Genomic DNA, 23,053 nt, shown 5'->3' with positions numbered 1-23,053 from the left:
AAAATCTTAAAAGCTGCCATGACTGGGAAGAACAGGGAGATTCCATTCAAAATACTCAAAGGAGCAAAGATTGCATTCTTTAATAGAAACAACAGAGCTAGAAAACAACAGTGCTGAAAGGAAATAATTACTAACTTAGAATTCTATACCCAGAATTCAGTCAACAATGAGGAAATAAAGGTATTTCAGGCAAATAAAAACAGAAGCTAATGCCACGAGCAAACTTGCACTAAAGGAAACCCTAAAGGATATCTCTCAGATGGAGGGAAAATTCTCTTACATGGAAGGTCAAAACTACAGAAAAAAATGCAGCAAGTAAAATAGTAACTATCTGGGTACATCAATGTCAAATACTGATTGAATAAAGATACAATAATGACAATCAGTTACCGCTTGTGGCATAATATCAGCACAAGTGAATAAAAGATCATGAGAAAAGACTAGGGGTACAGGGAACCATTTTCAGTCCAGTCTCAGCCACTAACTGGCTTCACCAATCTCTGGTAAATTTTCATTTCTCTGGGTCTCAATTACGGTATTATCTGGGTCTCTTACTATAACTCTAAGAGGTTTGGGTAGTTGAGTTCTGTCAACCTATTAGAGTTCTGTCAACCTAAATAAAGAGGTAAACTGAGGAAAGCTCGAATTACCAGAAACTGAGTTTATTTGGGAATAGCAGAGGAACTGCATGCTGTAGCAAACTACAGGCGAGTCGGTTGAAGGACTGGAGGTGAGGGAGCTATATTTATGGGCACAGAGTGTAAAGAGGGGGAGTCCAGCCAGAGTCCAAGCAGTAAATTCACTGGCTTGAGGATGAGGAGGGATTCTTGGCGGATGTTCACTGGTCAGGAGATAAGTCTCAGTGTTCTGTAAATCAGGCATTTACAGGAAATCAGTATCGCAGTTCTTAAGTTCGTTCTTCTAGAGCAGGGGTGTCAAAACTGTGGCCCGCGGGCCAACTGCGGCCCGCAATCCATTGTTAATTGGCTCGCAGCAAATTCCAATAATATATTTAGTTTACTTAAATAAACCAGGTGAGGTAATATGTGCTTCACCTCGAGTGAGTGGCCCGGCTGTTTGTGGATTTTACCGCCTATGGCCCTTGGTGAAAACCACTGAAAAAAGTTTGGACACCCCTGGTCTAGAGGATACACGCATGAGATTCTCCTCATACCTTTTGGTTCAATATTAGATTGAAATCCTTTCACAGTTCCCTTTGGTGCTCTACACAAGACACATTCGAGGCCTATTTTCAGAAACTATAAAGTTAAAACTACTATAACCATATCCTTCAGCTTCAGAAATGTGGTTATGTAAAGTGTTGGTGCTCATCAGTTGTGATTTATGCTGACCCCTTTACTTATTTCAGAAAGATTTAAGGCAACTTGTTCTACGTATAGACTAAGATGGCCTATGACAGTAAATTCGGAGTAAAACTGTAACTGTAAGTCTGGCCTTTACTGAACACCAGGAGTGGCAACTAATTAGCCCTGTCACTGTTGGATGACATCAGTTGTGCAACGTTTTTTGTCAGATGCTAGACAGTTCAGTATACAGCTGTAGATCACATTTCGCACAGATAATCATGGCACCTAACAAGTAATCCAGAGCTCACGTCTAAGAGACACCACACGACTACCTTAGATCACGGAATACGACTGTGTGTAAAGCACTGTCCTGTCCTAGGAACCACCGAGATAAATGAAAGAGGCATTTTTGTATGAGTTTTAAACTAGCCCTATACACTGAAGGGAAAGAATTTAGACTGGAAGAGAAAGGGGGAAAACAAACAAACCCTGGAGCACAAAGCAAACTACGTGACCCAGATCTATAATGCTGGCCAAGAGAAAGAACAGACCAACCTGGCACGCAGCATAGCTACCTGCAAACCTGAACTGTACAGCCAAACACAAGGCTGACGCTCCGGTGACAGGATGTAAATGGTAAGTAGGTTCATCACACTGCTGTTGATACGTGCATAGCATCGGCATAGTGTTCATACGGCACTCATTTTGGTTAGACCCACATTCATTTCCTTTTTGATACTCCAAACATTATAGAATGAAAATATGAAGAATATGTTATACATTAAAAAATACCATTAATCTTGTATATGATAGGAAGCCAATAAGTTCCTGTTGAATAAAGAAAATGAACTTATATGTAAAGCATGGTAGCAACAGTAATATGTCCCAAGTACAGTGTACCCCAATGTATCAATATTCAAAATTCTACCTTGCATATTTAGTTTAATCTACTATTTCTCTTACTTTAAAACAGCTTTCCAAAAACTGACAATAGAACTCTGTGCTGTTTAATGGAGAGCAATATGATAAACACTCTGTTCCCCCAAAAGCGGCACACAGACAAGATTAGCAAATGATACACACACTTTTGGTGCTAACAAGAAGCACACAACAGGTGGGATTAAGTATAAACCCTTTAGAGGGTTCTAAAGACGACAGTGCTTCCCTAGTAGTGTGAAATCAGAAAGTAGCTAACATAAAACCTTATTCTCGGAAACTGGTATGCCATAAAGGCTTATGTTTCTGCAAACCAGTAAGGGTCTTCAAAAAAGGGGCTTTGCCAATGCCTCTGAAGCCATATCCAGGGCAAGAGTTCTCCACTCTAGCTGATTTACTTCTTCAAATAGGACTTTCCCTAGCATGGAGGAGGGCAGTAAGTCAGGATTTCACAGCTGGACAGAAATAACCCTCAGAAATAAAACTCTCTCTGTTCTTATCCTCTCGGTTCCCACAACCTTCTGAATCACAATGTGTTGTCTTGACTAACCCCAGTCACTAAGAGGATGATGCCCTTTGTGGGCAAGCCATCCAATCACCAAAGCAGACTCGTAAATAAAAACTGCCTTTTGGTTTTCAGATGAAATTCTTGCAGACTGGGTTCCCAATTTAGTTCCAGTGCTTTATGGCCTTAAGGAAAGTGAGAAACATTTCTGAAATTGTAATGTACAACCTAAAATAACCTACCAACTTCTCCTTATCCAGCAGCATTACTACAGAAGTCAATTACTGGATTTTAAAAAAATTAGTGAAAAAAATGGATGAAGAATGAATTTGTATATGCAAAAGTACCCTTCGGCCTAGCACTTAGGGTATGCCCTACTCACCACTCATATTATTATACTACTCACTCACTGTTATACTAATAGACACTATTATACTAATCTACTCTGCCAGACCAGAGTGGAAATCAAATGAGAGCATATTATGTGGATACCTTCTGAAGATTGTGAAATACACAACATGGTTATTTTAAATAAGTCATCCATGGTCTACCACATAATGGAAGAGCAATAGATTCAGTGACACAAGACCTGGGCTCTAATCCCAGTTCCACGCCTGCCTAGCTATATGATTTGGGGTGAGTCCAACAGCACTGAGGCTCTCGCCTCCACCTATAAAACAAGGTCTCACTGATTAGCACTGAGTAGAGTCCCTACGGGGCCATGAGCTGGGTGCAGGGTGCATGTGATGGGAGGAAACAAGAGTTGGGGGTAAAAACAACAAGCAATAAGATTCCAGTCTCTGAACCCACTTCAATTTTGGCAGCCCTGCTTTTGTAAGTTTTAGATTATTTAAGGTCTGAATAACAGTGTTTTTGAAGAAAAAGCTCAAATTGGAAAACATGAAAACTACAACTAATGAACTAAAACCTAAGTCTAAAGACTATGGGCTCTGTCCTGTGTTTCTATACGGGACTACAAAAAGTAAATGTCGCAATCCTTGAAAGGGTCATCAGCTAAACTCACCCGTAAGTCCTCAAGCAATGAAATAAAAAAGATCAACCAGATTAGAGGCTGTCAGTGCAGTCAGGCCAGGCCTCCGTGTCCACATGAACAGCCAGCTGGGAGAGCCAAGTGTAAGACCAGGGAGAGCAGCTCTACCTATAATGAGCCCAGGGATCCTGAACACCTACAATGTAAGATTTCCTGAGTCTTCCATTCTCTTAATAGGGATGTTCTATGAAGAGTCTCATGAAGGTCCTGCTTATTAAAAAACTGTATCAAAATTATGTATGCATCCTTTTCCCTTAAGTTTACTTCATCTTTTGCTGGAGCACACTGTTATTGTTTCACTCTGGACTTCCAATGTGCATTTTAAGAGGCTCATCAGGGCCGGCCCAGGGCTCAGGTGGTTGGAGCGCCGTGCTCCTAACGCCGAGGTCCAGCGTGAGCGGCGGCAGCCAGCGAGAGCTGCCGTGAGCCTCTGTGAGTGGCCGACCGATGACCAGCGACCGACTATCTCAGCCAGGGGGAGTACAGGCTCATAATCCCAGATGGGCCTGGGAGCTGTGTCCTACACAACTAGACTAACAACAGCTTGAACTGGAGTGGCGGGGGGAGGTGGAAGAAGGGGGAAAAAAAAAAAAGAGGCTCATCAAAATACCACTAAAAAGAACTTCCATTGTTTCTTTTTACTGATTATTTACGGATTTTAATATCTACCCATGGAATGATGTTAATCACAAGGAGCAATCACTTTCATGCAAAGCAGTATTTCATCTATTTCCTCAAGAATTATTCACATTAGAAGGTTCCAAACAGTTCATCACACACCACTCAATTCCCACTACATATCTAGAAAACGCCCTTAAATAAACATTTATCAGTGTTAATCTGTTGGTTACACATTTGTAACTCTATAAAGTATACTATTAAGTAATGAACATGACTTTAAGTGGCTTTTGTTCAGTCTCATTACGGTAGTCAGATCTACATGTATGAGTTTATCTTCAGTTACTTAAGAAACAGTTGCAAAATGAATTGTTACATACAAATGAACATGCAACAAATGAATGAATGTGCATATTACAGTAGTATAATTATTCATGAATATGACATGAATGCAAAGAAAGCAGCCTGCGGCCACCCAGACCATCAATAGGCAAGGGTGAACTAAAACGTTTGCCTTTGGCTCCCTCCCATATTGCTGCTACTCAACACCACTTTTCTTCTTCATTGTCTTGTTCTTTACCTTAGTTAGCTGTCAATTTTCTGCTAAGGCACTTACTAACAATTAAGGAACTGGTTAATAACTGGCTTAAGGTATGTTTCATCCCAGGGACATGTGTATTTAAAAGGACTTCGCCAAAACCATTCAATGAGGGAAAAGAACAGTCTTTTCAATAAATGACTCTGGGAAAACTGTATGTCCACATGCAAAGGAATGAAGCTGAACCCTTGCCTTACATGATACACAAAAAGTAACTCAAAATGGATCAAAGACCTAATGTAAGACCTAAAATTATAAAACTCTTAGAAGAAAACATAGGAGAAAATCTTCATGACATTGGATTTGACAGTAATTTCTTGGATATGACATCAAAAGTATAGGCAACAGAAGGAAAAACAGATAAGACTGCATCAAAATTAAAACTTCTATGCATCAAAAGGACACAATCAACTAAGTAAAAAAGCAACCCACAGAAGGGGAGAAAATATTTGAAAACCATCTATCTGATAAGGGATTAATACCCAGAATATATAAAGAAAGCCTACAACTCAACAATAAAAAACAACAAAATTTAAAAAATGGTCAGAGGATCTGAATAGATTCCTCTAAAGACATACAAATGGCCAATAAGCACATGACAAGATGCTCAATATCACTAAGATCAGGGAAATGCAAATGGAAACCACAATGAGATACCACCTCACACCCATTAGGAGGGCTACTATCAAGAAAACAGAAAATATCAAACATCAGCAAGGATGTGAAAAAATTAGAAGCCTTGTGCACTGTTGGTAGGAACGTAAAATGGTGCGGCCACTATGGAAATTGGTGTAATAGTTCCTTAAAAAATTACAAATAGAATTATCATATGATCCAGCAATTCCACTATGGTATATACCCAAAAGAACTGACAACAGATTCTAGAATTCATGTTAATAGCAGGATTATTCACAACAGCCAAAATGTGGAATCAACCCAAGTGTCCAGTAATGGATGAATGAGTAAGAAAAATGTGGTATGTACAGACGGTACCAAAAAAAATATATAAACATTTTAAGAAAGGAAAAAACTATTAGAATTCTTAATACTCAGTATATACTGATAACAAAAGATGAATGCAAGTCACTTTTGACTTCTGCAATTACAAGAGGTGCTCAAAGTGGTTACTATCAGCGTCCAGACACTTCTGATTATGGTGAACTACTGCTTGAGCAACGTTGACCAAAGCGTCCCCTTGTATCCATTTTTTTGGCACCCTGGTACATACAATGGTATTATTTTCAGCCTTAAAAAGAAATTCTGCCAGACCCTGCAACAAGGATGAACCCTGAGGACATCTTGCTAAGTGAAATAACCAGTCACAAAAAGACAAATACTGCATGATTCTACTTATTATATTAGGTACCTAGAGTAGTTACATTCATAGATACAGAAAGTAGAATGGTGGTTGCCAGGGGCTGGGGGAGGGGGAAATAAGGAGTTGTTTAATGGGTACAGAGTTTCAGTTTTACAAGATGAAAAAGCTCTGGAGATTGGTTGCACAACAGGGAATGTACTTAACACTATTGAACTATGTGATTAAAAATGGTTAAAATAGTATTTTATGTTTATACGAATTTTACCACAATAAAATTTTTTTAGTAAGACAAATTTTAAAAAGAAGAAGAAGGAGGAAAAAAAGACTTTTGGCACTGGAAACACTCCACAGGCAGCCGGGACCACAGAGACCAACTGGAGAGCTACAGGGAAGGGGCACCTGGGCCGTTCAGTTGGGAGTATGGACCTGGGAGAGGCTGCTTCCCCTAGAAACATGGAGGCATCGTTTGTATAGGATAAATGTGATTGTGAATCACAACCCAGCCATGCAGCCTTATCAAGCATTTTGGCCTTTTCACCCTAGAAGGCAGCTGTGTGCAACATAACTGGTACTTGGCCTACCTGCTTCTTCCGCAGATGTGCTGTGAAGATCCCTTTGAAAAATAAAGCACTATGGAAATGTAAGATACCACTAGGGGTGGGTTTAAGTTTAAAGAATTTAAATTTACATGTTAAAAATTTTACTGAAGGGAGGAAAATAGAAAGTATCAGTCAACAGGTGAATTTTTTCAAAGACTGGGAATGTGGGCAATGCCTGTACAGAAGTATCTAGGATTTTTTTTTTCTTGGAGGGGAAGGCAGAGGTAGACGGAGTATTATCCTTATAAGTGACAAAGTAAATGAAGTACTGGCACAGTTGCTACTGAGATGGACAATGCCTGCCCTAAAGTGCTCTTGTTTGTCCTTAAATGGAAAAGGCTGTAACACCAGATAAACAGCTTGTTATATAACATTTAGATATGAAAATACAGCTGTTTTGATGCCACCACAGAGACCATCACTGCCTAAGGTGACAGTCCCCAGACTGCTGAAGTCCTCAGGGCACAACAGAGATTCTCGAGTTTCATAACCCAGGGAAGTACTCATAGAACCTTCTTCCAGCCCCATCCACACACCGCAGTCACGTCTGACTTTGAAAAGACCCTCACCAAGCTATTTAAAACAAAAACAAAAATCAGACACAGGTGAAGGAAATGAAGTCCTTGTAACAGTTGCCAAGAAGCACAACTACTGGCTCTAGTCTTTAGCACATATTCACTTTTAGGGATAAACCAAGATGACGGTTTACATTCGAAGATAAATACAAAAGCTGTGTATTTATTATCCTAAAGAACTGTATTTCAGAGCAGCCGGCTGGCTCAGTTGGTTAGAGCCCAGTGCTCATAACACCAACGTGTATGGTTCGATTCCCACATGAGCCAGTGAGCTGTGCCCTCCACAGCTAGACTGAAAAACAATGACTTGACTTGGAACTGATGGGTCCTGAAAAAACCCTTTGTTCATCAATATTCCCCAATAAAAAATTTAAAAAAGAACTGTATTTCATGTATTTAAATATATATATAAATACACACACGTGCAAGATATTTAAACCAGATATTATTCCTAACCTAAGAGAACCCTTAATATTTTTTAAAATTTATTTTAACATGGTTTCTTCACCATCAGTATCCTGACACATTTTCCTATTACCCATTTTTCCTGCTACAACGAAATAATTCCTGAAACTAATAAAAAAAGACCAATGAGCCCCCAAGATGAAAATCTACCCAAAAAGATTATTTTATGAAGTGAAATATATTCAGTAGAAGTGTACTGAGGTAAAAAAGAGGAAATACTTCCTGCACTATATTACAAATCATCTTGATCAACACCAAATAAACACAGCATTCAAAGAACTTTAATCCATACAATAAAAGTGGCTATAATATATACGGCATTCTCTAAACAACGCATTATACGCTTAGACACATAAGCTTTTCTAGGAGTGAGTCTGGTCTACCTTTCCTTGAAACATTCTCTATTATCTTCCAGTTACTGATCTGTGTTTATACACTGCTCTGTCATGCTGCCAGTGTTCATTCAGTCTTGCTAGGTGTTCCTCTTCAAAAACAGTATTTCCTGCTCTATTTATAAAAGCACGTTTACTGTAGAAAAAGGAGAAAACTCAGGAAACAGAACAGGGAAGGGGAAAATTACCCACATTCCCACCATCTTTGAAAAAGTTCACCTATTGACTGATACTTTCTATTTTTCTCCTTAAAATTCCTTAAATTTTTAACATTTAAATTTAAATTCTTTAAACTTAAACACACCCCTAGTAGTATCTTACATTTCCATAGTGCTTTATTTTTCACAGGGGTCTTTACAACTACCTATCTTCACAGCACATCTGCGGAAGCAGCAGGTAGGCCACGTACTGGTTATTTTGCACACAGTTGCCTTCTAGGGTGAGAAGGTCAAAACGCTTGATAAGGCTGCACTGCTGGTTTGTGGTACACAGTCACAATTATCCTTTACAAACTACCTCTCCAAGTCTTCAAGGGAGAAATTAACAATGCTTTCAATACAATAAACTGTCGAAAAGTGAGTAAGAACACTGCTATTTAATTGAAACAGCCTAATACAATTCAGATGCTTCTTCACTGGGGAAGCTAACACCTGTCAGGGTCAGACACAGTAGTCGTCATGAATGTGACAGAAGGACGAAGGAAGAAAATAATGCCCTATAAACTGGTTCCATCTAGACCCCAAGTAGTCCATACTCGAGAAGTAAAGACCCAGAGACAGTACCAGCTTTGTTACTAACTGGTTCAAGGCACAAGCAGTCAGATCTTAGTTCTTTCATTTGTGGACAGAGTTGGAACTGATAAATTCTAATCTCTCGTTTTAAAACGTATATGATTCTATGTATCTATGCATTTTTTTAAAAGGGGCTTGTAAAAGGAAAAGCACACATATTATGCAACTCTGTCTATACTTTCAAAAAACAAGATATGCTTATCTACAGATGTGGCTGTAAAGAATTAATCTTACTCAGAGGTCTAGGTGATCTCTAAGCCCTTGGAACATCCTCACTGATAAATGTCTTTGTTTATCTAGGAGCTAGGAGCCTCTCAGATAGTCTAACAATGTGATTTATGCCAGCCATGCACTATCAAGGTCCTCAGAGGTTGGAGACTAATGGTCAACCACATGAGAAGTTAACTATATCTATATGGCCAAACTCCAATAAAAACTCTGGACACTAAGTGTTGGGTGAACTTCCCTGGTTGGCAATACTCTGTACATCTTGTCACTTGTTGCCATTAGTTAGCACTGTACCAGACTCAAATGGGAGAGGACAATTGAGTTCCACACATGGAACTCTGCCGTGTGCCCCATGCATCTTTTCCCTTGGCTGGTTTTAACCTGCATCCTTTCAATGTAATAAATCGTAATTATGAGTACAACAGCTTCAAAAGTTCTGAGTCCTTCTAGTTATTTACTAAAGTTGAGGGTGGTCTTGAGGAATCCCCAAACTTGCAGTTGGTGTCACAAGTGAGGGTGGTCTTGGAATTCCCAAAATATGGAGTGACAGAATGACAACTCTCCTCCAGTACTGATTCTCCCTTTCTTTCTTTTAGTAATAAAACACCTCTCCCACCCCTCTTAGAAGGGAGCAGGTTGCCAATTAGAGATTATATTTCTTAAGCTTCTTTAAAATCAGGAGTGCTCATGAGTAGAGTAATGCATACAAAAATCTGTTCCATATTCTTAAAAAAAGTTGTTCACTTCTTTTTCTGGAACGCAGCTGAGAGGTAATTTGGCTCAAACCATGAGAATGAGGACAAGACCCTAAGGGACAGCTTAGCAAACAGAAGAAACCTGGGACCCTAAATGACCTAAAACGGGGGGAGGGGACAGTCACTCCCCCAGTGTGGACTGCCTGCCTACTATTACGAGAGAAAACATTACTGCTTGCATCACTGTGTTCTGAATTCTCTGTTACAGCAGCTTAGACTGTAAGAATGTAAGCACACTTCAGCATTTTAACATTATGATTTAGAGTCAATTCTTAAATAAACTATATATTTTAAAAAGAGATAAACAATAAGATGTGTAAGAAAACACTTGGATTTGGATATATTAAAACTGAAAATGCGTAACAAATATTTGTAATGTCCCAGTCTGAGGATGATCTTATTAAAAGGAAAGTTTCTATTCCAAACAATTCAATGTAACAGAATTTTCTCTCTCTTGGTTATTATTCATAACAATAAAAATAAAAAAAGATGATCGCTTTAACAAAACTAGTCATTTTGTAAGGGTGAAATTCGGTAAATCAATAATGCAATTAGACTTAGCTAGTTTGCAGTTTAACTCACTGCATAGCCTGCCATCTAGCCACCTAGGTTTAGTAATTAAACCTAGCTAGTTTGCAGTTAGATCGCCCTGATATTCAGCTATTTCCTCTGTTTCTCCCCTCACTGATTAACTGAAGAACTCTGTTTTGTTCCCTTTCTCAAGGCTATACAAACCTTGTTAATCCATTTAAAATCCTACCCTGGAAAGGGCAATTTCTTAATCCTCAGGCACCCATACACTAGAATACACATAAAGCCCCAGGCCCCAGTGACTGAGTCAAGTTGGAGTCCAGAGATAATACCGTGGTACCCCAGTTTTCGAACATCTCCGTCGACGAACATTTTGGTTTATGAACGCTGTAAACCCGGAAGTAAATGCTTCGCTTTTCATACATGACTCAGAAGTCGAACATGTCACACGGCTTCCGCTGAGTGCAAGATCCTGTGGCCTAGCTGTTGGCTGTTTTCGAATGTTTCAGACTTCATGGATTACGTTCGAAAACCGAGGTACCATTCACTGTATTATCTTAAAACAGACCAGACCCCAGGAAGCATGTCAGCCCTCGCACCTGCCTGACCGACTCCCCCTTTCCTTTGTTCTTCTTATGTCCCTATAAAATCTTCTGCCCATTCTAGGAAGGGAGGGGTGGCCTTTGGACAGGAATCTACCATCTTCCCAGAATGCCGGCATTCTTAATAAACCTACTTTTCTTTCCACCAAACATGTCTCTTGATTTTTAACTGTTTCAAGCAGCAGGCAGCCAGACCTTAGCATATTATCAATTTGAATACAAGCTGAAGGAGACCTTCCAATAATTTGCTTCCCTATAGTCACCGATTTCCATAGAAGGGAAAGGGAAAAAACAAAGACACTGTTTTAATAAAGTACAACAAACTGCCTTCTTTGGTTTTCAAGCAAGCAGCAAAATTAACTGGTCTCCAAATACCTTCCCTCAATTTCTCTGACTTTCTGACCTCCAATCCACGTGGCCCTAGTTGCTTATCACGCATTTTTACTTACATTCACCCTTAAATCAGCATGCCCAAATCTAAGGATTAAGCTACAAAGGAAAACAGAAAGAATGTTCTGGAAATGACATGATAAAAAAAGACTACAGAAGGAGGGAGTAAAAAGCAGTGGGCTTCACTAAGGAGCAGTGGTATACTCTCACAGGAAAGCCAAAATATTATCAGTAGAAAAGTTCGAGGTTTCAGTAAACAAAGGATTCCAAAGACCACTGTAGAGCTTAGTTGTAGGAACAGAATTCAGTCAGCTGGAGAATAAAGAAGGTAATGTCAAAGAAGAGGGGACTGTCTACGTCCCGAGCAGTGGTTCTCTACTTTAAGAGGCATCAGAATCACGTGGAGGGCCTGTCAAAATGGAGACTACTGGGCTCCAACTCCCAAGCTTCCCACTCAGTAGCTTTGGAGTGGGGCCAGGAATCCGCATTTCTACAAAGTTCCCAGGTGTCATGCAGGGTGTCATGCAGGGTCTCGGCTCCCGCTCCCCACATAAGAACGCAGGACATGGTGAGGCCAAAAAGGAACACCAATGGAGCCACAGACGGGAGTCATACCACTATATTCTTGCTAGCAGCTGGGTTGGAGACACAGGGAGCAAACATCCACCAGTACCCCAACAAGGGGTCTTCCTTCACCCCAGTCTTGCTGGCGGCCGGGCAGGACACAGAAAGTAGGATCCACACAATCCGCATCCACCGTCCGCTTTTCTGCCTGCCAACCAACCCCACTTGCTAACTGCAATCCGCGCTTGCTAGCTCAGCCACCATCTGCTGCTAGCGTAGCCACGGCAGTTATATTAGTGGCCAGTGGCTCACTGGTTACAGCTGACGGCCAACTAGCCACAGTTGATGGCCATCCAATCACAGCTGATGGCCATTTACTACCTGAGCCAGCACCTTTCCACGTGAGGCCGAGAGCCTGGAAACTGCACTCCTGGCTCTGTCCCCACACCAGGTAATGATGTCGCTGGTGTGAGGCACATACTTTGATAACCACTGATTTTACCTGTAATGTATCTCGAGTGGGAAGTGAGAACAAAAACCAGTATACAAGTGCACAGGTAATGTCAGAGTATGTAAGTAGAAAAACTATTGCTACAATGTACGCTAAGTAGAAAGAATTTTACAGTAGGACCAAATGCAACTCCAAATTTTACAGTAGGACCAAATCAGAACCCTTTGAAGGTTCTGATTCGATGACAGGTGACATGATCTCTCATGTCCTGCCTCCCATCCCTTTTTCCCCAGTTCCAGGTATGATCTAATACTTTACTCCACATTCACTGAGTATTCACTGTAATTTGCAGTTTTAAAGGTGAGAAAAGTAAGTATAAACCACAATTCAAAGTTATCAGAGAAAAAAGATTTGCAATAATAAAACTACAATACAGGAGCCTACATTAGGGGCACTGATAAAATGCAATAAATCCACAAAGAAAATAGCAGTAAATCTCCTATTGGAGAAGATATCCAAAAAGGCTTCACTGAAGAGGTGCATCTAAGCTGAGAACAATGAGTAGGATTTTAATGGGCAGAGAGGGGTCAGAGGGAGATTTCACGAAAAAGGAAAATGCATGATCAAAAACAAAACAAAAGATAGATGTTTAAGGGAAGATTTGGGATTGACTGGTATTTTGGACACATAGCCAGACAGTGATAGAGGAACTAATAAGGTAGTTGATGAAATAACAGAAGGCCATGAATATCTTACTAAGAAGTTTGAGCCTTCCTTTGTAAAAAGTTTGGAAAGGAAGTGTAAATCTGTGTACATAAATGGTGAGGAATGGGACGGCTGTGGAAGCAGACGTTCTGGCTCCACTCCGATCTGAAGTCTCTCCCAGAAGTCCTCGCCGTCTGTGTGCCCTAGCCACATATGCATTAGCTCTCTGAACTCACAAGGTAAGCCGGCCCACACAGTGACACACAATGAAAAATCCCTCTGCGGAACTGCAATTCAGAAACATGGTCAAACTCACTCCTTTCTAGAGCTATCAGTTCCATCTTTCACAAATCTCTCCTCACAAATCCTAGTATTAAATGTAACTGCAAATGAAAACAAAGGGAGTGGAAAGTTTAAGAAACTGCCACTGTTTTACTTTCTGGCCTCTTTCCCCTTGCTTCATGCCAAGAACTCCCTAGCATGTATTAAAAACAACAACAAAACCCTACTTTCTAAGATGATATGACATTCTAAGGAGATGCTACATTCTTCAAAAGACACTAGAAATCCTTTTCAATGTTAACAGTTTATTTAGCTCTCTATGCTTTAACTAATAGATTCTATTTCTGAGAAACATTCAGTGAGTTCCAAGAGAAAGTAAGGTAACTTTTATGTAACAATGAGAAATAAGATTTTCCTGTTGGACATAAACAATATGCAAAAGAACATTAACCTACACCTGCAACATTGTAAACTTGAACTAGAGCTAATAACTTCAAGTGCTAAAATTAAAAACGGCAACTAAGTTACTAAAATAGTTTACAATTCTAACAAATACATTATCAATGCACCGACCTCACCAACAAGTCTCACTTCATAGGTTTAGAATTCCTTTCACTTAGCAGTATGAGTAATAAATAACCTGTCTAAAATTCCCAATTCCAAAAGAAATACTCCAAAACAAAACTTTTCAGTCAAAATTATAGAACTTTTAAAATACCAAAAAGTATGTATCCCTACCTACAACACAATTTATGTATTTGGCTCAAACCAACATTAGCCAGGTTTTAAATACTACTGTATCAATTTTTTTAAAAAGTTAGATTTTCAATAGAAGGCAATCCTTCTGTATGCACAGTAACCCGTTCCAATTTTCAGTATAATGGAGATCACTAGGCTACTACTACAAAGATGTGTTCTAGCTTCAACTGTCACAAACTGGGCAAATCTCCTTCTTCAGCTATTGCTGTATAATAAAGAACTTGGATGGCCTTTGGCCCTGGTTCCTGGGAGGGAGACTACAGATGCTTAGAATTTCACAACTCTTAGGAATGTCTCTGACATTCGTGGTGGGACACTGGGACCACATCTTTTATATTAATAGGTGATTCCCAGTGAGTTCCTAGTTTCAGGTCGGGCTGGATCATGATAGAAAGGCCAATTATGTGACTAGAGAGTTGGGGCTTTGTTTGAGCTGCATAACGGCCGGACCTCCTGGAAGAGGAAGGGGGCTGCAGGCTGAACTCAACCATGCCTATGTGATAAAACTCCAATAAAAACTCTGGATACTAAGGCTTGGTTGGGTGAGCTTTCCTGGTAGTCATATGTCAATGTGGCGAGAGGATGAGAACAAAGTTCCATGTATGGGACCCTCCCAGGCTTCTCTCTATGTATCTCTTGATTTGGTTGGTCCTGCTTTGTATCTTTCACAATAAAACCATTAACTGCAAGTGCAGTACTTTCCTGAGTTCTGTGAGTCCTTCTTCCAGTGAATTATGAATCCTGAGGGGGTACTGGGAACTCCCAAATTTGCAGCCAGTTGGTCAGAAGTGCAGGCGGCCTGGAAATCCTGGAGCACACGACCGGTATGTGAAATGAGGGGAGTCTTGTGGACTGTGCCCTTAACCTGTGATACCTTGCTGAACTCTGGGTATTTGGTGCCAGAATTGCATTGCAGCTATAAAACAGGATATAGTGCCCTACTTCTTTCCTCAGGACTCTTAGGGAAACTGAATGAGAAAAAGCTGAGTAAAAGCACTTTTTAAGGGATAACGCAAAAAGGAAAGGAATTTTTTAGTTATGCTGTCAAAAATATTAAAGAATAAATTGTTAAAATATTTTTAAAATTCAGGAATGTCCAGCTTAAATTTATAAAAAGGCTTAAAATAAAGAGCCAATAGATCAAGAAATAGAGCTTATTGCGGCGGCCAGATGGCTCAGTTGGTTAGAGTGCCGAACAACAGGGTCACCAGTTCGATTCCCCCATGGGCCAGTGAGCTGCGCCCTCCACAACTAGATTGAAGAAAACGAGCTGCCGCTGAGCTTCTGGAGGGGCGGCCGGATGGCTCAGTTGGTTGTTGGCGCGAGCTCTCAACAACAAGGTTGCTGTTCAATTCCCCCCATAGGATGGTGGGCTGTGCCCCCTGCAACTAAAGATTGAAAACGGCAACTGGACTTTGAGCTGATTTGGCCCTGGAGAAATACACCCCAAAATGCCCCAATATGTCCCAATAAAATTTATAAAAACTTTGAGGAAAACCATTTTAAAAAACAAGGAAATCTAAATCATAATTTCAATTACGTAATTAAGACTAATGCCTAAATGATAAAAATATATTAAGTCCATTCTTATTAATCTCAACTGGAGAAACAGAGTTTAGAAAATGAAAGATTCAGGTATTTTCCGATTAAACCTACGAAAAGCTCATTTTAGCCTTGGCTATGACCAGGAATGACTGAAGTCAATAAGCAACATTTTGGTTACTCAGATATTGGGTTCAAATAAAAACTATTCACATCACAACTGACTTCTTGCGTATTCCTAACTAATCTTTCAATTCTAGCTTAAAGCCAAGAAACCAGACTTGTCTTTAAAAGATTTCTCAAACCACCTTTTGTGCCTAAGGCAGCTACCTGCCTACATGAGAAAGCATAATTTCTAAATGCACTATGGAAGAGTTTTTTTCTATTATTTTAAAGCCAGTGATTAAGAAAAAACCCTCAAGATTTTAAATCACAAATTTACAACAATAGACTGCTCAATTTTCTACCCTCTTGAACATAAGATACTAAGCACACACTGATCTTTCTGTGGGTGACAAAGGGAGCAGTTTATTAATGTAGCAGAAAAAAACATGGCCTTACAGTAAAAGACAAAACCAAAAAAACCCATTAGGTTCTAGTCCTATTTCTCCTCTTTATCAGGTGAATGACTCCTTTTTATCAGGTGAATGACTCCTATAAAATGACTTCTCATTTTCCTCCAGGAAAATATAAAGGTATGGTCTACAGAATCTGTAAGTTTCATTCTAGCACCAGCACTCTGAATCTACTTGTGGTGGAAGTCAACAACTCATAATTTAGACATTTTTCAAATTTTAAGTCTCTCAAGTAGATGTCAAAAATCAATAAGCTTACGATGGTGCAAAAATGTTCTAATGTGTCCCTCCTTATTAAAAACAGAGCTAGCAAAGATTTGCTCCATAATCAGCAGAAATACATCACTAATTTTTATTAAGTATGTACATGCTACCTAAAATTTATTTTAGCCTTAAGCAAATTTAAAAACATTCATGTTTTCTTAAATCTGATGTATCACATAATTATATGCAAAACCTTTTTTTTTTTTTTTTAAAGATTTTATTGGGGAAAGGGAACAGGACTTTATTGGGGAACAGTGTGTACTTCCAGGACTTTTTTCCAAGTCAAGTTGTTGTCCTTTCAGTCTTAGTTGTGGAGGGCACAACTCAGCTCCAGGTCCAGCTGCCGTTGCTAGTTGCAGGGGGCACAGCCCACCATCCCTTGCAGGAGTCGAACCGGCAACTTGTGGTTGAGAGGACGTGTTCCAACCAACTGAGCCATCCGGGAGCCATCAGTGGCAGCTCAGCTCAAGGTGCCGGGTTCAATTTTAGTTGCAGGGGGCGCTGCCCACCATCCCTTGCGGGAGTCGAGGAATCGAACTGGCAACCTTGTGGTTGAGAGCCCACTGGCCCATGTGGGAATCAAACCGGCAGCCTTCGGAGTTAGGAGCACGGAGCTCTAACCGCCTGAGCCACCGGGCCGGCCCCCTGCAAAACCTTTTCAAACTATTTACAAAGCTGACCTACCATGATACACAATGCTTTGACTTATTTTTAATGAGAAAAAAATAAAGGACTGTGCATATCATCAGCCTATTAAAATGTTTCACACTTATAAATAGTATAGTGCTTAAATCCAAAAAACTTAGCCACAAACGATGATGAAACTGCCAATAGTTAAGAGGAACACCACAAATAATGTGATAAAATAACTGGTAAGTTTCCAAACACAAACCTTGTTTTTAGGTGCCTCATAGCAGTGGTTATGACCTTGGGTTATGGAACCACATCAAAGTAGACTGAAATCCTGGCTCCTTTCTTACCTGTGTGACCTGGCCAAGCCATATCATCTCTCTAAATGTGTTTCTTTATAACTGTGCCTACTTTACGAGGTGCTTGTGAATATTAAATGAGACACTGCACTTAGCAAAGAGCCTGACACACTGTAAATATTTAATAATTTAACAATTATTATGAAATTTTGGAACAAATGTTACACAGAAGGGCAGTGTTTTGATTTTTTACGTTTTTTAAGGCCCAAAGATTAGGATCCTATTGGCTGAGGTTCAAACTTAGAAATAAAACATAATGAAACAATGTTCCTACAAAGAGGCATTTTACTAAAGAGAAGAGGACTGAGTAAAAATAACTGGTTTGATGCAAGCATAATTACCAAAAGCACAATCTTAATTTTTAAGAATTCAAGGTGCACTAGCTCAAAGTAACAATTATTACTAAATTGCTTGTCCCCATCAATTCTTTCCCCTCTATTTCTGGAAATGCTAGAGAAAAAAACAAAATCACATTACGAAAATAAGAGAAAGGAAAAAGAAGATATGAAGCACAGGGGTTTACTATAAGCTCTAATTAATAACCAAATGCAACTGGGGTGGGGGTGGGTGGGGGAGACCTATAATGAAAGGCAGAAATTGAACACACTGAAGATGACAAAACATCTTTCCTTTCCCAAATACAAGACTCATACTTCAACTGGATCTTCAAGGATCCTCCTGTTTTCAGCCTCTAGCAAGTCCTTTCATCACCACAATCATATCTCCAGCTGAACTTCAAAGGGAAATATATAAAAGCCACTCTGGTGGGCAGCTGTTGAGATAATCACTCGTAGCATCTTCCACAGATCTAAGAATAAAAAGGCTGACTTACACACTAAGACCAAATACTGGTCATCATTCTCAGCAGTTGATTTTGTAATCTGTTCCAGACTTCCACAAACTGTATTTATTTTAAAAAAGAGTTCCGTAAGTATAACTTTGGTAGCTAAAACAATTTAGCAAAAGTAATAAATATAAAATTCAATAATTACATTTTTATCTCATACAAAAACAAAAAATCTTAAGAGACACTCCAAGCTAATTCCAAACATTGTTTTTAAAAACTATATAATAACCTGGTGCTAAGCACTTTACATATATCAACTCAATTATTACTCACCATACACCTATGAGGTTGATATTATTATTATCCCCATCTTACAGATGAACAAACTGAGGCACCAAAAGACATTAATTTTTGGTTAATGTCTAAGACTACATAATCAGTAAATGGAAGGAGCCAGGATTCGGATTCCTGAACCAGTGTTTAAATCAACTACACCATTCATTTATTTAACAAGTTTTACTGAGAACCTACTATGTGCCAGGCACAGTTCTAAGCATTGGAGACAGAGCCATGAACAAGTTAGAGGAGGCCTCTGCCCTTTAGTGGGGGAAGAGGCCTTGGAGCAAACAAATCTAATGGAAAAAATCGATTAAAAAGTGAATACTGTATCTTTACGTAGTATAATAATGCTATGGAGAAAAATAAAGCAAAATGAAAACAGCAGAAGGTGACAAAGGGAGGGGCTGGCTTCTATTTTAGGGATCAGGGGAGTCCCACCTGAGGTGATGACATCTGAGCAGCAAACAGAAGATACAAAGGCAAGAAAACTAGGAGGAGGGGTGGCCCAGCTAAAAGCACAGCAAGGGTAACACCTCTATGGTAGGAAGTTTGGTTTGTTCAAGAAACAGCAGAAGAACCATAGGCCTGAGGCAGAGTGATGGAGTCATGTGGGAGGAGGTAAGGGTACAACTGGCAGCTGCCAAATCATGTAATGCCCTGATGGGCTGTGGTAAAAAGTTCTGATTCAATTCCAAGAGTTATAGGAAGCTTGGGGAGGATTTTGAGCAAGAAAATGGATTTATAACTTTTAAAAGATCACTCCGATTATTATGCGGGGGATTAGTGAGAGAGGGTGCAAAAACAGGGATAGCAGGGAGGGCACTGTTGCAACAGTGTAAGGAAGAGACACTGGACCTTAGACTAGGATTCACGTACAGATTATACGTAGATGAGATACTAAAAGAACACGAAACCTAACTATCTCTAAAAAAAGACTTTTTTTATATTCCTCCTCCCTTCATCCCCCATTGCTGACTTGAAAATCAGATTCTTCTTTTTTAATATCCATGTTAATGCTTCAGTTGGTGCTATTCCAGGAGGAAAAGAAGATTAAAAGGTATTTCCTTCATTTATAAATGTCCTGTTTAATATAGTCTATGATATATAATACACCACACACTCATACTTTTTTTTTTTTTAGGACTTTATTGGGGAATAGTGTGTACTTCCAGGACTTTTTTCCAAATCAAGTTGTTGTTACTTCAATCTTAGTTGTGGAGGGTGCCATTCAGATTCAAGTTGTTGTCCTTTCAGTCTTAGTTGTGGAGGGCGCAGCTCAGCTCCAGGTCCAGTTGCCGTTGCTAGTTGCAGGGGGTGCAGCCCACCATCCCTTGCGGGAGTCAAGGAATCGAACTGGCAACCTTGTGGTTGAGAGCCCACTGGCCTATGTGGGAATCAAACCGGCTGCCTTCGGAGTTAGGAGCACGGAGCTCCAACCGCCTGAGCCACCGGGCCGGCCCACATACATTCTTGAGAAGTTGAAAGACCTTTACCGCTATTTAGTTTAGGGCTTGTTTATTTATTTGGAGACAAGAAGAGGTATGTATCACCTCTTTTGATTAGCTTTCTTCTCTTGCTTTGTCTCCAGCACATCCTGGTTCACTCTAGAGTGTAAATTTCAATAAAGAGGCATTCCAAAGGGAATATGTATGTACTAAGCATCATCATGTACCAGGGACTCACTAGATGCCTTACGTTTAATCTTCAGCTACCCAAGGTGGGAATGAGACCTTTTCTACGAGGAAAAATATCAGATCTTAAAATTTTGAGTTGTCCAAGGTCACACAGCTAATAATGGACAGAGCAGAATTTAAATCCACGTCTAACTCTGAAGTTCTTGTCTTTCTACTATAGCAGCCATCAAAGAAAGGACTATCAAATGTGTATTATATGAAGCATTCCTAATTTATTCACGACTAGGTGGTTCCTGGTGAGGACAGGGTTTCTTTCTCTTACATAGAATTTGAGTTTTGAAGTTAGAGGTGAGAAGAAATGATCTTCCATATTCAAGCACATTATTTTTAAAAAATTATTTTCTACTCGAAATTTATCCTAAAATAGTGATTTCCAAGTTAAATGTTAAATACGTATTGTTTACGAAAAAATCTTAAATATATATTGTTTACCATAAGACAGGTGAAAAGTTCTACCACGAAAGACAAGTTCAGTTCAGACTCTGCCCTCAAGACCTATAAGACAGTCTCAGAAAAACAGTATGTGGATGAAAAGATAACCAAAAGTGGCAAATAAATAGCCTAAGTACTGAATGGAAGATATCCTCATAGACGGAAAAGGATTCCTGGAACAGGAACTTTGGGTGAGCTTGCGTCGTCCAGCATAGGAAGTATAGGGAGAGAACACGCTAGCAGCATTTGCACCGGCTAAGAAAAGACTACCGGAAAGCAGAGACGGGAAGTTTGGAAAAGAGGGAATTAACAGTACTACCCATAAGATGGGTTACTGTGCATGCCATAGGAAGAACCAAGGTTATGCTATGTCCTACCCTACCTACAGAGGAAATGGCTATTTCTCCAAGGCTGAAGTGGAGAGATCAGAGAGACCAGGCTCATACGCAGAATTAAGAACAGTTCCATAAAGCCCTTAATAGTTGCAAGTCCTTTCATGGTATGTGCCGGTCCATATTGTTACCTAAATGATGCCATTTCTACTCTGTACGTGACTTGAGCAGACGTGGAAGAAAGAGTAGACTTATACCATCTCCAATTCTTTTTTAAAATAAAGGGGAATCAATTAAGGAGTGATCTATTAAGGTACTTCTTTACCAGCTGGGTTTAGGTAGTAAGAGCAGCGAACTACATAAGGAAACGTCCCTTTCCGTCTATACTTGGGTTGACTTGTTTCAACAGTGAGTGCAAGTATGAAAGGGACTCTCGTACGGACAGGTGGGGAAAGGTGCCCTTCACATGAAGGCAACAGATAAGTAACAAGGAAAAACAAGTGAATAAAAGGTGCCTTCGGGTATTCCGACCCCGATTCCGGGATCCAATGGGAGGCGGGGGTGTTTGACAGAGAGATAACGGAGAGGAGAGCTGGTGGCGGGAGATGGCAGAGAACACCGCGCTCGGCCCCCGCCGACACCCTGCGCTGCTCCAAGAACCAGCGACCGAACGCGCGCACCAATGAATGGCGCGGCGCTGAATGGCCGGCGAGGCGCCGGCGCAGGAAAGGGAGTTTGCGGCGCAGTCGGAGCGGGGCCGGGAGGCGTCCGCGGCGGGCCGCGGAGGGCAGGGCCGCGGGCACCAGTAGTCGCGCGGCGCCTCTGCGGGTGGCCCTGTGAGGGGCCCGGCAGGTCGCGCCATGGCGGAGGGGGAAGGGAGGTCACCGTTACATAACCCGGCGACCGCCGCTCTCGGGACGCGGCGGGCCGTCAGGCCTCCAGGGAACCGCCGCGGTGTCCGGCCGGCGCGCCCCCTCCGCCCCGCCTCAGCAGTTCGTGCTCCGCCGCCGCCGCCGGGCGGGTCTGCGGCGCCTCTGGGATGCGCGTGTCCGGTTCCGCCCCTCCCCCACCCCGCCGCCGGCCGGGGGTCGCTCACCTTCTGCTTTGCCCCAGACCACCATGCCCGGCACAGCCGCCTCGTCCGGCTTCGCGGACCCGGGCGCCGCCGCCGCCGCCGCTGCCGCCGCACACTGTCGTCGCCTGGGCCGGGAGGAGGGCTGGGGAAGGAGTCACACCGCCGCGCCGCGGTCCACGCTCGCCCCACGCTCGCAGAGGCCGGCCTTGCGCGCTCCGCGGCGGTCCCCGCCCCTCCCCCTCCGGCGGGCGCGCGCGTCGCAGCTCCGCCCCGCCCACCTCCCCTCAGCGGTCTGCGCGCTCCCTGGCTCCGCCCTCACACCTCCCCACCGCGGGCCGTGTCCTGCTCTGAGCGCGCGGCGCCGGAGCGGCTGGCCCCACCCCCGCCCCGCACTCACCCCCGCGCGGCGCAACACGCTCGCTCGCGCCCTGCCCGAGGCGACCCCGAACGTCGGGCGCGGCGCCGCAGAGTTCGGCAAAGGCCGCCCCGCCCCTCCCTGGGCCCCGCCCTCCTCTCACGCAGTTGTCCGCGGAGGCAGCGCCGCCGCGGCACGTGACCGTCTCGTTGGCGGCGGAGTGGGAAAGCGGCGCGGTCCCGCCTTC

General features: G+C 41.6%; 1 protein-coding gene across 2 annotated transcripts in view; it reads right to left on the bottom strand.

The window, feature by feature from the left end:
* REV1 (REV1 DNA directed polymerase) overlaps positions 1-22,669 on the bottom strand; it is a 93,066-nt gene extending 70,397 nt beyond the window's left edge. For both annotated transcript variants that reach the window (XM_033124960.1, XM_033124959.1), the window contains exon 1: positions 22,473-22,669. The gene's annotated coding sequence lies outside the window, so the exon portion shown is untranslated. The remainder of the gene's footprint in view (positions 1-22,472) is intronic.
* Positions 22,670-23,053: the final 384 nt, after the last annotated feature.

This window comes from Rhinolophus ferrumequinum, chromosome 13 (assembly GCF_004115265.2).
Source record: "Rhinolophus ferrumequinum isolate MPI-CBG mRhiFer1 chromosome 13, mRhiFer1_v1.p, whole genome shotgun sequence".
Classification (NCBI taxonomy): Eukaryota; Metazoa; Chordata; class Mammalia; order Chiroptera; family Rhinolophidae; genus Rhinolophus; species Rhinolophus ferrumequinum.
This window is presented reverse-complemented; position numbering and strand designations above follow the sequence as displayed.